The sequence below is a fragment of the Equus asinus genome, chromosome X (assembly GCF_041296235.1).
Source record: "Equus asinus isolate D_3611 breed Donkey chromosome X, EquAss-T2T_v2, whole genome shotgun sequence".
In the NCBI taxonomy this organism is placed as follows: domain Eukaryota; kingdom Metazoa; phylum Chordata; class Mammalia; order Perissodactyla; family Equidae; genus Equus; species Equus asinus.
Window position 1 is genome coordinate 43,570,767 of NC_091820.1, and position 15,265 is coordinate 43,586,031.

The window sequence follows — 15,265 nt, forward strand, 5'->3', positions numbered from 1 at the left end:
CTATAGTGATAGAAAGCAGATGAATGGTTGCTTCGGTAGAGGGAGGTGGGGCATTGGTGAAAGGGAGGGATTACCAAGAGGCATGAGGAAACTTTGGGAGTGATGGATAAGTCACTATCTTGATTGTGGTAATACTTTCATGGGTATATACACATGTCAAAATTTTTCAATCCCTATCAAAGTTCCAACAACATTTTTCACAGAAATAGAACAAAGAATCCTAAAATTTATATGGAACAACAAAAGACCCTGAATAGCCAAAGCATTCCTGAGAAAAAAGAACAAAGCTGGAGGTATCACACTCCCTGATTTCAAAATATACTACAAAGCCACAGTAACCAAAACAGCATGGTACTGGCACAAAAATAGACACACAGAACAATGGAACAGAATTGAGAGCCCAGAAGTAAACCCACACATTCTTGGACAGCTGATATTCGACAAGGGAGCCAAGAGCATACAATGGAGAAAGGGGAGTCTCTTCAATAAATGGTGTTGGGAAAACTGGACAGCCACATGCAAAAGAATGAAAGTAGACCATTCCCTTACACCATGCACAAAAATCAACTCAAAATGGATTAAAGACTTGAATGTAAGACCCGAAACCATGAAACTTCTAGAAGAAAACATAGGCAGTACACTCTTTGACATGGGTCTTAGCAGCATATTTTCAAGTCTCATGTCTGACTGGGCAAGGGAAACAAAAGAAAAAATGAACAAATGGGACTACATCAAACTAAAAAGCTTCTGCACAGCAAAGGAAACCATCAACAAAACGAAAAGACAGCCTAACAATTGGGAGAAGATATTTGCAAACCATATATCGGATAAGGGGTTAATATCCAAAACACACAAAGAACTCATACAGCTCAACACCAAAAACACCAACAATCTAATTAAAAAATGGGCAAAGTATCTGAACAGAGATTTGTCCAAAGAAGATATATAGATGGCCAAGAGGCATATGAAAATATGCTCAGCATCATTAGCTATCAGCGAAATGCAAACCAAAACCACAATGAGGTATTCTCCAGTCAGAATGGCTATAATTAACAAGACAGGAAATAACAAATGTTGGAGAGGATGTGGAGAGAAGGGAACCCTTGTACACTGCTGGTGGGAGTGCAAACTGGTGCAGCCACTATGGAAAGCAGTATGGAGGATCCTCAGAAAATTAAGAATAAATCTATCATGTGATCCAGCTATCCCACTGCTGGGTATTTATCCAAAGAACTTGAAAACGCAAAGGCATAAAGATACTTGCAGCCGTATGTTCATTGCAACATTATACACAATAGCCAAGACTTGGAAGCAACCTAGGTGCCCATCAAGGGACACATGGATAAAGAAAATGTGGTATTTATACACAATGGAATACTATTCAGCCATAAGAAATGATGGACTCTGGCCATTTGTGACAACATGGATGGACCTTGAGGGTATTATGCTGACTTAAATAAGTCAGAGGGAGAAAGTCAAATACCATATGATCTCACTCATAAGTAGAAGATAAAAACAATGACAAACAAACACATAGCATTGGAGATTGGAATGATGGTTACCGTAGGGGAAGGGGGGAAGGCAAAAGGGGTGATAAGACTCATATGTGAGGGGATGGACTATAATTAGTCTTTGGGTGGTGAACATGATGTAAACTACACAGAATTCAAAATATATTATGATGTACATCCAAAAGCTATAAAAAAATTTTCAAATTATATACTGAATTTTTTCAGTTTATTTAATTCCAATTATACTCCAATAGGTCTGTAAAAAATGTATTATACCTATTCTTATTTTATATTTTAATAATAATATATGTTAATTTTAGGTAATTAGCATAACTCAATATATTAAATTAAATATAATTACATAGTGGTTAGAAGTATTGGTTCTCAAACTTTAGCATGCATTGGAATCTCCTTGTAAACTTTTTCTTTTTTTTGAGGAAAATTAGCCCTGAGGTAACATCTGCAGCCAATCCTCCTCTTTTTGCTGAGGAAGACTGGCCCTGAGCTAACATCCGTGCCCATCTTCCTCTACTTTACATGTGGGATGCCTACCACAGCATGGCTTGACAAGGGGTGCCATGTCCGCAACCGGGATCCAAATGGGTGAACCCTGGGCCGCTGAAGTGGAACGTGTGAAGTTAACCACTGTGCCACCGGGCCAGCCCCTCCTTGTAAACTTTTTAAAACACGGATTCCTGGGCCTCACCCCCAGAGTTTCTAATTCAGTAGGTTTGGAGTTGAATCTGATAATTTGCATTTCTAATATGTTCCCAGATGACGCTGACTTTGAGAACACTGGTTTAAAACACAGGTTTTTGGAATTAGAAACACTTAGGTTTGAGTCTTGGATATTTTGTTTACTAACTGTATGACCTCATAAAATTTTTGTACGTCTCTAAGCAGCAATTTTCTCTAACATAAAATGGGGTTGGTAATAGAGTCACGTATCACTTAAACAATGGGGATACATTCTGAGAAATGTGTCAGACAGTCGTCATTGTGCAAACATCATAGAGTGTACTTACACAAGCCTAGACGGTATAGCCTATTACACACTTAGGCTATATGGTACTAATCTTATAGTACCTCTGTCATATATGTGGTCTGTCGTTGACCGAAACATCATTATGTGGTGCATGACCGTACCTGTCCCACAGGGTCATTGTACAAATTAAATGATTAAAGTGATTAGCACAATAATTCTTGGCACATAATAAGCAGCCATTAAATGATAAATATTATCATTTTCATGACATATTAGAGACCTCTCATCTTTTAACGGTTGCTTTGGTTCACCCATATTTTGCAGAGTGGAGAAAATCAATAAATAAGCTAAGTTTTAAGTGTATGAGATTTGAAATTAAGTACAAACCTTTATTATTAACCACTGTAGGTGTGGAGTTTTCTTCCTTGGCTATTGAGAGCAATAAAACTACAAATGTGTTCTCATGAGCTAGCTTGCTTTTGTTTTCTCACATTCTCTCTGCTTCAAGCAGCACTGCAAAAGATATCGTATCCTTGGATGTTCTTGGTTGAAAATTGTAAGCTCACATTTATATAATTAATATACAGTCAGTCTTCATTATTCACAGAGTCTGTATTTGTGAATTTGCCTACTCACTAAAATTTCTTTGTAACCCCAAAATCAATCATTGTGACACTTTCACAGTCATTCATGGACATGCACGGAGTGGTGAACCATTTGAGTGCCTGAAGCGCGCATTCTCAGCTAAGGTTGCACAAGGTGACTCTGCTTTCTTGTTTCAGCTCTCATTGTAAGCAGATTTTCTTTTCACAGTGTTAGTGCCATGTTTTTCATATTTTTGTGCTTCTAGTTGGTGATTTTGCTTTTTTAAATGGCCTCCAAGCGTAGTGCTGAAGTGCTGTTTAGTCTTCCTAAGTACAAGAAGGCTGTGATGTGCCTTACAGAGAAAATACGTGTGTTGGATAAGCTTTGCTCAGACACGAGTTATAGGTTATAGTATTGCTGGCCATAAGCTTAGTGTTAATGGACCAACAGTATTTATGAAATAAGGTGTCTTTAAACTAAACACACACAAACAAGTTTATATATTAATCAATTGACAAAAACGTTGTGACCAGAGGCTTGCGGGAACCTAACCTTGCTTTTCCCCTAGGAACAATGGTTTAGTATTCGCTAATTCAGAGCTCCCAGCAAATTTGTAAAACATAATTAATGTGAATAATGAGAATTGACTATATATCACCACATAGAATCTATGCAGTTGAACCCCAAAGTCAAGAATAAAACACCAGAGTAGTTGACAAGCACCCAACATTGAAAAACATTGTGATCAGGATGTTGGGAAGGGGTGGTTTTGCCCTCCAGGAGCGTTGTGGTGGTAAAGATGTCTGTTGTATTAATAAATATTTGGATATGGGTAAACATGTGATCCTTATGTTTATTTCCCACCCTCCTCCTCTAGGGAAGTGGTTCAGCATGCAATGAAAAGCCATTTGTTTTACCAGCCCTCTCTTCCCCTCTTCATGCCTACTGAGGCAGAAATAGAGAACCAGTGCTATTGGTCAGGGTCAGATCTTAGACATTTATATGGCACAGAAAATAGAAGGAGAGGAACAGAAAACAGTCAGAGAACACTCCCAAATTCTACTTGTAAGACCACACTGAGACCAGTAATGGGACCTTTACTTAACTGACTAGTTTTTCATATCTTGCCTACTAAGACTTTCCCCCACCATTAGCATGAAGCTTTAACCATGGTGACATGTTACATGTTCCCCATTCAGATTTCTTTGACTTGTCAGTGGTTTCCCTCACTCTTGGAAGAAGGTCATATTAAAATCTCCAGTTCAAAAATAAAGGGACTGAGGCCTAGGATCAATAGTTAGAGGGTAGAAAGAGAAGAGGAATCTGTTTCATAGAGAATGGCAGAAATAGTCTGTATATCTTTAACATTGAGTACTCAGGTTCTGATTTTTAGAATTGAGATGAACATTGAGAGTATTTTTTAAAGGCATGGAGGAATTCTTGACATTTCAGGTTGCATCTAAATAGCTTAAAACCCTTTAAAATATTCTCTGATGAAAATATAACTGTGCAAATCTGAGCTTGAATTTTGAACATATGTACTGTGCAGTTCTTTTTTAAGGTGACTTAGGGAAGGTGAAAAACCTCTTGCAGAGAATATTTCGCAGAGTGTGGGGTTGGAGAGCAGATATGCCTGCCCGACTCTAGAATTTGCTCATGCCTAAGCAGAGAAACAGGAGTCCTTTTGAGTAAGATCCTGATGATCCTCAGGAAAAGAAACTGCAAAGGACTTTGAATTGATGGCCTTATCCTTGGATCTTGGGTTTAAGATTCAAACATGAGTGGTAGCAAGGGCTGCTTTCATTCTCTGGCTAAGTGACAGTCCTGAAGAGGGCAGTTGACACACTTTGAGGCAGGGAATAACAGATGTATCCAGGTTCCATGCTTGGGTGCTGGCAAGGAATACCAGCTTTGGGTGAGGTATCAGATAGCAACTTCAAACCTCCTAACTTGTCCTTAGAGAGCTGATTTATGTGTCTATAGGAGGGTGAGGTGTGTATAAAATTGAGAAAGTAAGCTCTTAATTAAAGGGGCTGTACTAGTGGTGGTGGTAGAGAGCCCTCCTAATTGAGAACACAGTCAATTTTTGTGTGTATGTGCATGTGTGCGCGTTCAGGTGAGGGGCCCAGAGCAGCAAAGGACCCAGTGACACTGGGTCCATGTTGGCAGAAAGATGATGACAAACCCTAGCGCAATACCTCATAATTAAAGCCCCATGAAACCAGAAAGGTGTGGCACCAATAGATGCAGTAGGGAAATTGTAATGGCCAACAAGAAGTCATGAGCCTATACTGATTCAGCCAGAGGAAAGGAGGGGACTTGGGGAGAAGATGGCTTGAGGTCTAAGCACCTCTTCTGGTGCGGTGCTCTGATCCAGTGAGTATTGTCATTATTATTGCTACTCTAATGCCCTTAACTACAAGTCCTCCCCGGATTCACGTGCTGTGACTTGAAGAAACAAAGGTTACTCAAGCAGCACACAGCCAAAATGGCTGAGGGTAGGCAATAGAGGATCAAGCGTGGTAAGTGCGTATGGAAAGCCATAATGCATACTATATTCTTGGTGGGAATAAACACCAATTTTAATTTTTAAAAGTTCAGAAAAAAGTTAAAAGAATAGGAGTCATCAATTCAATGAGCAATAATTGAGTACTTACAATGTATGGGGTGCATGCAGTATAATAGAAACATCAAGGCAAGTAAAGAATATCCTTGCCCTAGGTGAACAGCTGTACTTCTGTGTATGCATGACTAGAGTCATAACAGAAGAAAAAATGAAGCATTTTGGACGAAAGGACAAGAAATTTAAATAGTTATACAATAGCGGCAGGGTGACATATTGAAAATAGAAGTGGATTTGGGGTTAGCAGTTATTAGTTTGGGGTTTTAGTCCTGATTATAACCTGTCAAAATTAGGAAACCATATCAAGAGAAGTAATTTACCCAAATTGCAAGGTTAGAGTATTGCTAGACTAGAGATTAGCTCTATTACTTGTAGACCTTGCTTCTTCCTCTTCACCTTATTTCTGGACAGTGTCTTAGAGCCTTATGATGGGGACACTTCTATAGAAATACTTTACAAAGAAAAGGAGAGAGCCAAGCAGCCGTGTGTTATTTGGTCTCCTGGGTTATAGGGCCTGCGTTTATAGGGGATGACAGCATTTCCTTAAAAGCTACAGCCTGCCCATTATTAAATATTAAAGACCTTTTTTCTTTAGCGGTCTTGTGGTTCTTAACACAGTAAGACTTCTCAGCTAAGGTGGTTTCGAGGGAGGATAGAATTGTGCAAATGTTTTATTGTAAAATTCAAACTAAAATTACCTTTGTCATAAAGAACATAGTCATCTTCTTAATGAACGCAATTCGGAACCCTAACAGCAGTACACCATGGTCATTTGGAATCAATCAGGCTCTTAGTGACAAAGAACTTCCCTCCTTCCTTCCACCCCCTCCCCCACCTCATTGCAGTGCAGTAATGGGTCTGCTTCCAGACTGTGAAAATATGTCTCTAGGGAAACTGTATTAGGCAAACGACAGCAGAAAATTTATCCTAGGAATCTGTCCTACCTCTGAAGGGGAAGAATAAAAGGGTATCAAGTCAATACCCAGACTTTCAAGTCAGGCTCTTGATTATTTTGGAAATATTTTGACCACACTATTGAATGAGATTTTTCCAAGATGTACTCCCCTTAGCTCCCCCATTCCTCCCACCTAAAAGAGATTTCATTACTGGATAAAAATCAGGCAACTGGAGTTCATCTCACTTATGCTGAAGTCTCCTACCATGGTGCTCAGGATCCACAGTTCTTACTGTGATGCTCTGGCACACTTGGAGGCCAGTGGGACCAAAGCCCTCCCTTCATTCACTGAAAGACAACAAGCATCTATTAGCATTTATTTTATGCTATGTATTTTGCTAAGTTTTTAATGCATTTTATTTTATTTTTAAATCCTCACAGAGATAGATGTGGTTCCTACATTTCTGCAGGTGAGTAAATGAATCTAGAGAGGCCAAATAACATGCTCGTGGTTATACCTCCAGTAAAAGGGAAAAGCTGACTTATAAGCTCCCTGATCACATTTTGATAAAGACAAATAAATGTCTTCTCAATCAAAGAAATGTCTCCCAGCCCTTTGCCATCCGGTATGGCATTCTTAGGTCTAACCTATAGAAACCCTGGTGCTGCCATTGAAACACTAGAATTTAGAAATAAAAACATAACTTCCTCACCCTATGGGAGGTTCAGAATTTACCTTCAGCTGAAGAAATCTATTTCAATTTTTTTTTAAATACTGCACAGGCCAATAACATATTAATAAAACCAATCGGTCGATCAATCAAACACCTGCATGCTCTTTCTCAGACATCCTCTTTTCCCCTTCTTCTCCTCAATCCTTATTCAACTTCTCAAATTTTTGTTTGGCTATATTAAAAGAAAATTAAAACTTTCCTTAAAATCCTCAATATTTTTCCACTTTTTAGCATTCAAAGAGTTTTCCCCCACCTTCTCCACTCATTCTAGAAATGTATTTCTTTAATAACTATAAAAACAACTAGGCAATGTACATGCTTCTGGTAACATGTCAACCTGAAAAGACTCCTTTAAAATTTCCTTTACAACAAATTTGGAAAGTCAGATCTTGGTTCATAATATCATTCTCCAATAAAAGGAGCAAGTGTTCCTTGGAGAAATGACTGATTCTACAACTGGGGGAGGAAATATACAAGATGAACCTGGAGCATCTTGTAGGGACAGAGAGTAAGGAAGTACTCAAACAAAACTAACCACAGTGATGGGGTATGTCGAAGGGGCACAGTATTCAGCTGAAAGTGTTCCCAGTGGCCAAAGCTGGAACAATTTGAGCAACAAAATAAAGACATGTTACATTATAACCCAACGTATAAAATAAATACCCGTGAGTCCATACTGATATAAATAATTGAATGAATGAATAAACAAACAAATAAATGAGGGACAGCAGGCGAATCTCCTGTGCAGAAGAATTCCAAATAATTTATGTAGCTACTTCACCTCAAGGAGGTAGAATGTGACTCTTCACTCCTTAAGTACGGGCTATGCCTAGTGACTTACTTGCAAAAAGTACAGCATGGGAAGTGAGGTGGAAAAAAGAATAGCTTTACATTGGAGAAGCCTGACAAACACTATATCAGCCAGATGATCAAGGTCAACATCAACAGTGATCAAGGTCAATATCAACAGTGATCAGTCATGTTGATAGCATGTACACCTGATATGATGTAATGAGAATGGTACTTCACCTCTATGGTTTTCCTCCCGAAAACCCATAACCCCAGTTCAATCGTGAGAAAAAACATGACAAATCTCAATTAAAGGACATTCTACAAAAGACCTGACCAGTACTCCTCAAAACTGTCAAGGTCATCAAAAACATGGAAAGTCTGAGAAATTGTTACAGCCGATAGGAGTCTAGGAAGCATGATGACTACATGTCATGTGGTGTCTTGGATGGGATCCTGGAAAATAAAAGGGACACCAGGTAAAAAACAAGGAAGTTTGAATAAAGTGTGGATTGTGGTAAATACTGTATCAATATTGGTTCATTAATTGAGACAAATGTGCAATAGTAATATAAGATTCTAATATTAGGAGAAACAGGGTGTGGGATATATAGGAATTCTCTGTACTACCATTGCGATCTTCTGTAAGTCTAAAAATATTTCAAAATAAAATGTTTATTTAACAAAATGAACTAAACCCAATTCAAATCATGCTGTACCAGCTCCCTGGGAGAAGAGGGTGGAAACTAAATATGGACACCAGACTGTTGCCTATATGTAAATATCTATTGAAGCACCCCATCTGAATCCAATTTGTTGAATTATAAATCAATCTGCATCATTTTCCATAACTCAGGTTGGCATATGTGTGGCAATATAGCTGGCTAATGAAGCTTTTACAGTAAGCTCCAGGACACTTCTTCTTCTCTCTACTTCCTCCCCACCCCCTCTATTCCCTCAGAATCCATCAGCAGTGTTAACTCAAAGAAATACCACTTTAGAGGACCTCTTTAAGAAATTAGTATCACAGTAGGTAAATTCACTAGATTTTCTACTCTGACAATATTAATTTAATTCTTTTAATTTTTATTATTTTTTTTATATTTCAGCTTTTCTAGGTCTGCTCTATCCAGTGCAAGTAAACTATCAAATCCAACAAACCTCAGTTACTTTTTCTCTAGGTTTTCCATTTCAACACTCTTCAGTCTGTGTCAGCACTGAACACGGGGTGGGAAGACCTCAATATAAGAAAGATTGTCTGGGATAGCTTGAGACAAGTTTGTACTCTAAAAGGATTTTTCCCTCTATACCTCTCAGATCCCTTTTTAGATTCTCTGATTGGAGTCAGAAACCTAGCTCTATTGTGATTTCCCAACAAGGGCACCCTACCAGTCCAGTTGTCCTAAAATAGTGATGTGTTCCACCTCTTTTCCTTGCCTTTTTGAAATTCTTAATTTAGTGCTTTGATTTTTGTCACCTGCCAGAAAGGAAGAAATGCATATTCTTAATTGCATTAAGGTGTGACTGGTAAAAACAAGTGCTTTTCTCCTTGAAGGTATTGCACATTATAAGAGTTCTCTGTAATGGCACTCCTGTGGTGAACAGTGTGACAAGAGGTTGTGGGGAAATTTTTCGTACAGAGATCTTTCTTATATTCTCCAAGTTTAGAGAGACCGTGTATCCAGATTTGCCCAGGACAATCCCATTTTATGCCTGTTGTCCTGGAGTAATTATTAGTGGAACCCGCTGTCAATCTCAAAATTACCCCAATTTGTATGATAAGTTATATGAACACCCTACCAAAATGAAGCTGTTTACACTGAGTTGTAGCTTGGTGTTATGTCCTCAGATTTCAATGAATGATGCAACAAGAGCCTCTTCCTCAATATGAGAGGCCTCGTTTTGTCAACATCTCCCAGTGTCTCTTATCTCTGAAACATATTTTAGAGTAAATATTTCACTTTCCCTGGAGTGCTGTTGGCTTTATTTTTTACTTATGAAGAATGAGAACTCTAAGACCAATTCCATTGTTTTGTTGGTTTTGTTGTTGCTTTGGATTGTTTATTTTGGTCACCAAGATGCCCAGAGACAAAGCTGTGATACAATTACAATGGTTGTCTTGTTCTTATTCATTGTAAGTGGGCAAACACGTTTACTTCTCTCAAATTGACCTTTTATTTTGAAGGCTATTTTTTTCTGTTTTTTGTTGTTCTTAAATTCTACTTTTAAAAAACAGATACATATATTTTTGTTATTTGTTTTCAAATTTTTTTTCATGGTTCTATTTTATTTACAGTTAACCCTTTAAACCATCAAGAATTTATTTAGATATATTATGTGAGGGAAAATCTATAATTATTTTAAAGTATTTAGCCAGTATTATTAATATTAACTGTTGAATAATCAAGCCGTTTCTCATTATGAAGAAAATTTTGTTCTTTTTATACATTTTGGATTATATAAGTAATGCATGAATACATTACCATTGTGAAAAATCACAGGAATGTAGATGCCCCACTGTATCTCATGGCTTGTCAATTTCTTTCTTTTTTTTTTTTTTGAGGAAGATTAGCCCTGAGCTAACTGCTGCCAATCCTCCTCTTTTTGCTGAGGAAGACTGGCCCTGAGCTAACATCCATGCCGGTCTTCCTCTACTTTATATGTGGGACGCCTACCACAGCATGGCTTGCCAAAAGGTGCCACATCTGCACCCAGGATCCGAACCAGCTAATCCTGGGCCGCCGAAGCGAAACATGCACATTTAACCACTGTACTACCTGGCCAGCCCCTCAATTTCATTTTTCCTCCAGAGGAAATTTTATCAGTTCAGTGTTTATCCTTCCAGTTCCTTTCTATGCATTTAGATGCATATATGAACATGTCAAATATATAGTTTTTCTATATGGGGGTTTGTACATAAATGTATTTATATAGAAAACATGTACTCTAACTGTTCTTTCATTCACTAACATCATGGAAATCATTCTATAGCAGTGCCTTTAAATAGATCTGATTCTTTTTTAATAGCTTCATAGTATCCCATTGTATAAATAATAATTCAATTCATCACTTTCATGCTGATAAGTTTTAGGTTGTTTCCAATTTTTCACTCTGATAAAAATACCTTAATAAACTTTACATGAATCTTTATACTCCAGAGTAAGTATTTATACAGAGAGATCGCATATAACTGAAAGTGATATATATGCATATATCCAGTGATATATACATATATATCTTAAGAGGGCTTTATCAATTTGTACCTCTCCTAACAGTGTATGATAATGAATATGTGTCATTATCTTCCAGAAAACTGGATTTTTTTTGCTTTTTCCAGTTTTATTGAGATATTGTTGACATATATTATTATATAAGTTTAAGATATATAGCATAATGGTTTGACTTGCACATATTGTGAAATGATTAACACACAAGTTTAGTTAGCATCCATCATCTCATATAGATACAATAAAAAGAGAAAGCAAAACAAGAGAAAAGAAAAAAATCTTCCCTTGTGGTGAGGACTGTTAGGACTTACTCTCTTAACAATTTTCGTGTATATCACAGAGCAGTGTTAACTACAGTCATCAAGCTGTGCGTTACATCCCTAGTAATTTGTCCTTGTGTCTTTTGACCACCTTTCTTCTATTCCTCCTACCCTATCCATTGCCTCTGGTAAACACAAATCTGATCAATTTTTTATGAGATTTTTTTTTTTTAGATTCCACATATAAGTGCAATAATATTGTATTTGTTTTTCTCTGTCTAATTTATTTCACTTAGCATTAATGCCTTCAAAGTCCATCCATGTTGTCGCAAATGGCAACATTTCCTTCTTCCTCATGGCTGGATAATATTTCATTGTATATATATACCACGTCTTCTCTATCCGTTCATCCATCAACGGACACTTAGGTTGTTTCCATGTCTTGGCTATTGTGAATAATTCTGCTATGAACATGTGGGTGCATGTATCTTCTCGAGTTAGTATTTTCATTTCCTTTGGATACATACCCAGAAGTGGAATTGCGGGATCATTTGGTAGTCCTATTTTTAATTTTTTGAGGATCCTCCACACTGTTTTCCCTAGTGGCTGTACAGTTTACAATAAAACTGGATATCTTAATTTTTTCAACTTTTATGTTTCAAGCATGTCAGAATCATATTTGAGTTTATAGTTTTCTTGTAGTTATCTGCTTATTCAATTCAGGCAATACATAGTATCCTTCGACTTCTTCAATCTCAACTGCTACCTACGTAAAATAAGAAATATAGAACTCTTTTCTTCCCCCAGCCCTTTCTTCCATACTTCCTAGTCTTAGAACATGTGATCTGGAATTTTAGAGCCAGGCAGTTATTACTAAATACATATTTAACTTATATCTCATCTCTTTCAAACATTCTATTTTATGTTTTCATTCTCTTTCGTAAGCCTACTTACAATGATAACTGTATGATTAACTAGTCTCAGTGTTTAAATTCAGTGCATTGTACCACTGCTTTTCTTTCTTAAGCTATTTATTTTCATTCCTCAAGTGGTACTGAAATAAGTCTTTTCCTTTTGTTAAATAAATATTCTTAGAGCAAGTTTCCCAGAAATAGACTCTGAGACAGAGATATACATGCCAGATGTTGACTGGGGTTTGATCTCAAGAATAACATTTGAAGGGGCATGAACGAAGTAGGATGGGCAGAAGAAGAAGAGCTCTCAGGCAGTTGCAACAAAGCCTTCAGCCAATCCCACGGAAAACTCTGGAGATGGGATAGTCCTTCAGAATTGCCCTAAATTTTGGAGCAAGGGGGCCAGACCTTTGTACTTCCACAGCGATTGTGTGTGGTCTGCCCTCTGGAGGAGTGTAGTCTTGGGTTCCTATCTGCTGAACACAATTCATAGAGAGGGACTCAGCTATGAGCCCGCAGCAGCCAGCACTCCCAGCAGTATCTCTGCCCCTAAAGGGGAGATCTACAGCATCTGACATAAATAGCAAATTCACCTAAAATAAATTTGTGTGTGTGTGTGTAAAGAAGATTGGCCCTGAGCTAGCACCTACTGCCAATCTTCTTCTTTTTGCTTGAGGAAGATTGTCACTGAGCTAATGTCTGTGCCAGCCTTCCTCTATTTTATGTGGGATGCTGCCACAGCATGGCTTGACAAGCAGTGCTTGGTCTGTACCTGGGATCCAAATCTGTGAACCCCAGGCCACCGAAGTGGAGCATGCAAACTTAACCACTGTGCAACCGGGCCGGCCCCAAAATAAGATTTTTAATTCCCAAACTTTTTCCTCTCAAAATTGCATGGGTGCTGATACTTGCTTTATGGAATTTAACGGTGCAGGGGGAAATATGAGGCTGGTCAGATTCTTATTCTGTTCTAGGTAACCTTTTTTGTCTGCCTGCATATATTTTTTCTCAAAATTCAAAACTTGCACCAGAATATGTCAGGCATGAGTGTCTATTCATTAATCATGCTTTGTACTCAGCAATAGAAGCCCATTTTCTTCTGTGGTACCACCAATTACTGCATCATTTCTTTTGTTTCTTTTTCAGGAACACTGATTTTCTTTGGGAAAGTAAGTGCCCATACTCTTGTCTTCATATCTACCTTCTCTTTCTTTGATATCATCCTTTGTTTATTTTTTCTATTTTCAGTAAGTGTTTCTCAAATCTGTTCTCCTCATCACTGATTTACTTTCCTGCAGTGTATATCTGTTCTTTCCTGAGTGAGCTGTGAATTTAAATTGTGTTACTACACTTATATCTCTTAATGTCTTTCTCTCTCTCACCTACTTCTCTCTTCACCTGAGCCTATATCTCATCTAGTCCTTTGTCATCTCAGCCAATTTTCCTCTCATCTCACCTTTTTTCTTCTTGTTACAATCCATACTTTTTAAAATTTTCTTTGAGAATAACCAATGCTCTCTTTCTAAAAGTTGTCTTTATAACATGCAGCACAGGTTCAGGAAAGTATGATTATCTTCTGTAGCTTCAAGTTAATATTCTCCTTTCCTGATATAATCAAATCTTTTTGTTAAGATCCACTTTTTAGTTCAGTTTATTTTCACTTGTCACTAAATGATAACAAGGTTCATTTCAGGCTCAGGATAGATTCCCCTTATCCTCTTTCACTGTTCAATCCAATTCACTGAATGTTAAGAGCATACCCCTTTGTGATTTTTAGCTGAATGAAAATTGATGTACATTACTGCTAACCAAAGGTCTAGCGTCTGACAACCATTAATCCATTGCATCTCTCCTAACCAAGAAGGGATTTTCTCCTGCTCCTGTGAACTTACATGATGGAAACTAAGTGATTTCTGGATAAACAGAAGCATTCTAGGATTTGGTGGTTCTTTTATTTTATGTATGTATGAATTTATTTAGTTTCTTTATTTAACTACAATATTATGTAAAACCCCATAGATTCTAGCTTTCACAGCCCTGCTGCATCTCTTCCAGCTTAAGACTTCAAAAGGCAATTTACCACTATCTTGGTATTTGAGCACTGGCTATGTTGCATTTCTAGGGACTTGAAGTCTTTGAAGGAGTTTTTTAAAAGAGGCACTATATGGAATAGAACAACAGCCCTACTCAACTTTTATACATGTCCATATTGGCTGCTACCTTGTTTCCTGGTTGGGGTTGGTTCCATGTCTCTGAGATACAGTGGTGGATACCTAGTAGCAATTGGAAGATTTTTTTTTCTTTCTCCTTTATGTTTTTAGTGTTTAGATCCACAAGGTAGCATGTTCCAGAGCCTCCAGTAGTATGCTGGTCACTTGTATATTTTACTTAACCTCTAGTCCTCACTTTCATTTGTTCTGCTCTATATTGCAGGGAGCAGATCTTTACAGGCTGGGTTTCCCACACTTCCATGTCAGCTGGCTTCTGGCAGAGTTCTGCCAAAGAGAGACACTAATGGCAGGTTAAAATATGGGAGGAAATGAGAAGCCAAGGTATTCTTCTCTCTCTCTCTCTCTGTCTCTGCTTCATGCATTGCCTCTGTCAGGGGCTGTGGCTCCTTCATGACTCCAGCCCCTCAAAGCCCCAGCTTGGGGGCTGGCCAGGTGGCATAATGGCTAAGTTTGCATGCTCCGCTTCGGCAGCCCGGGGTTCACCGATTTGGATCCTGGGCCCGGCCATAGT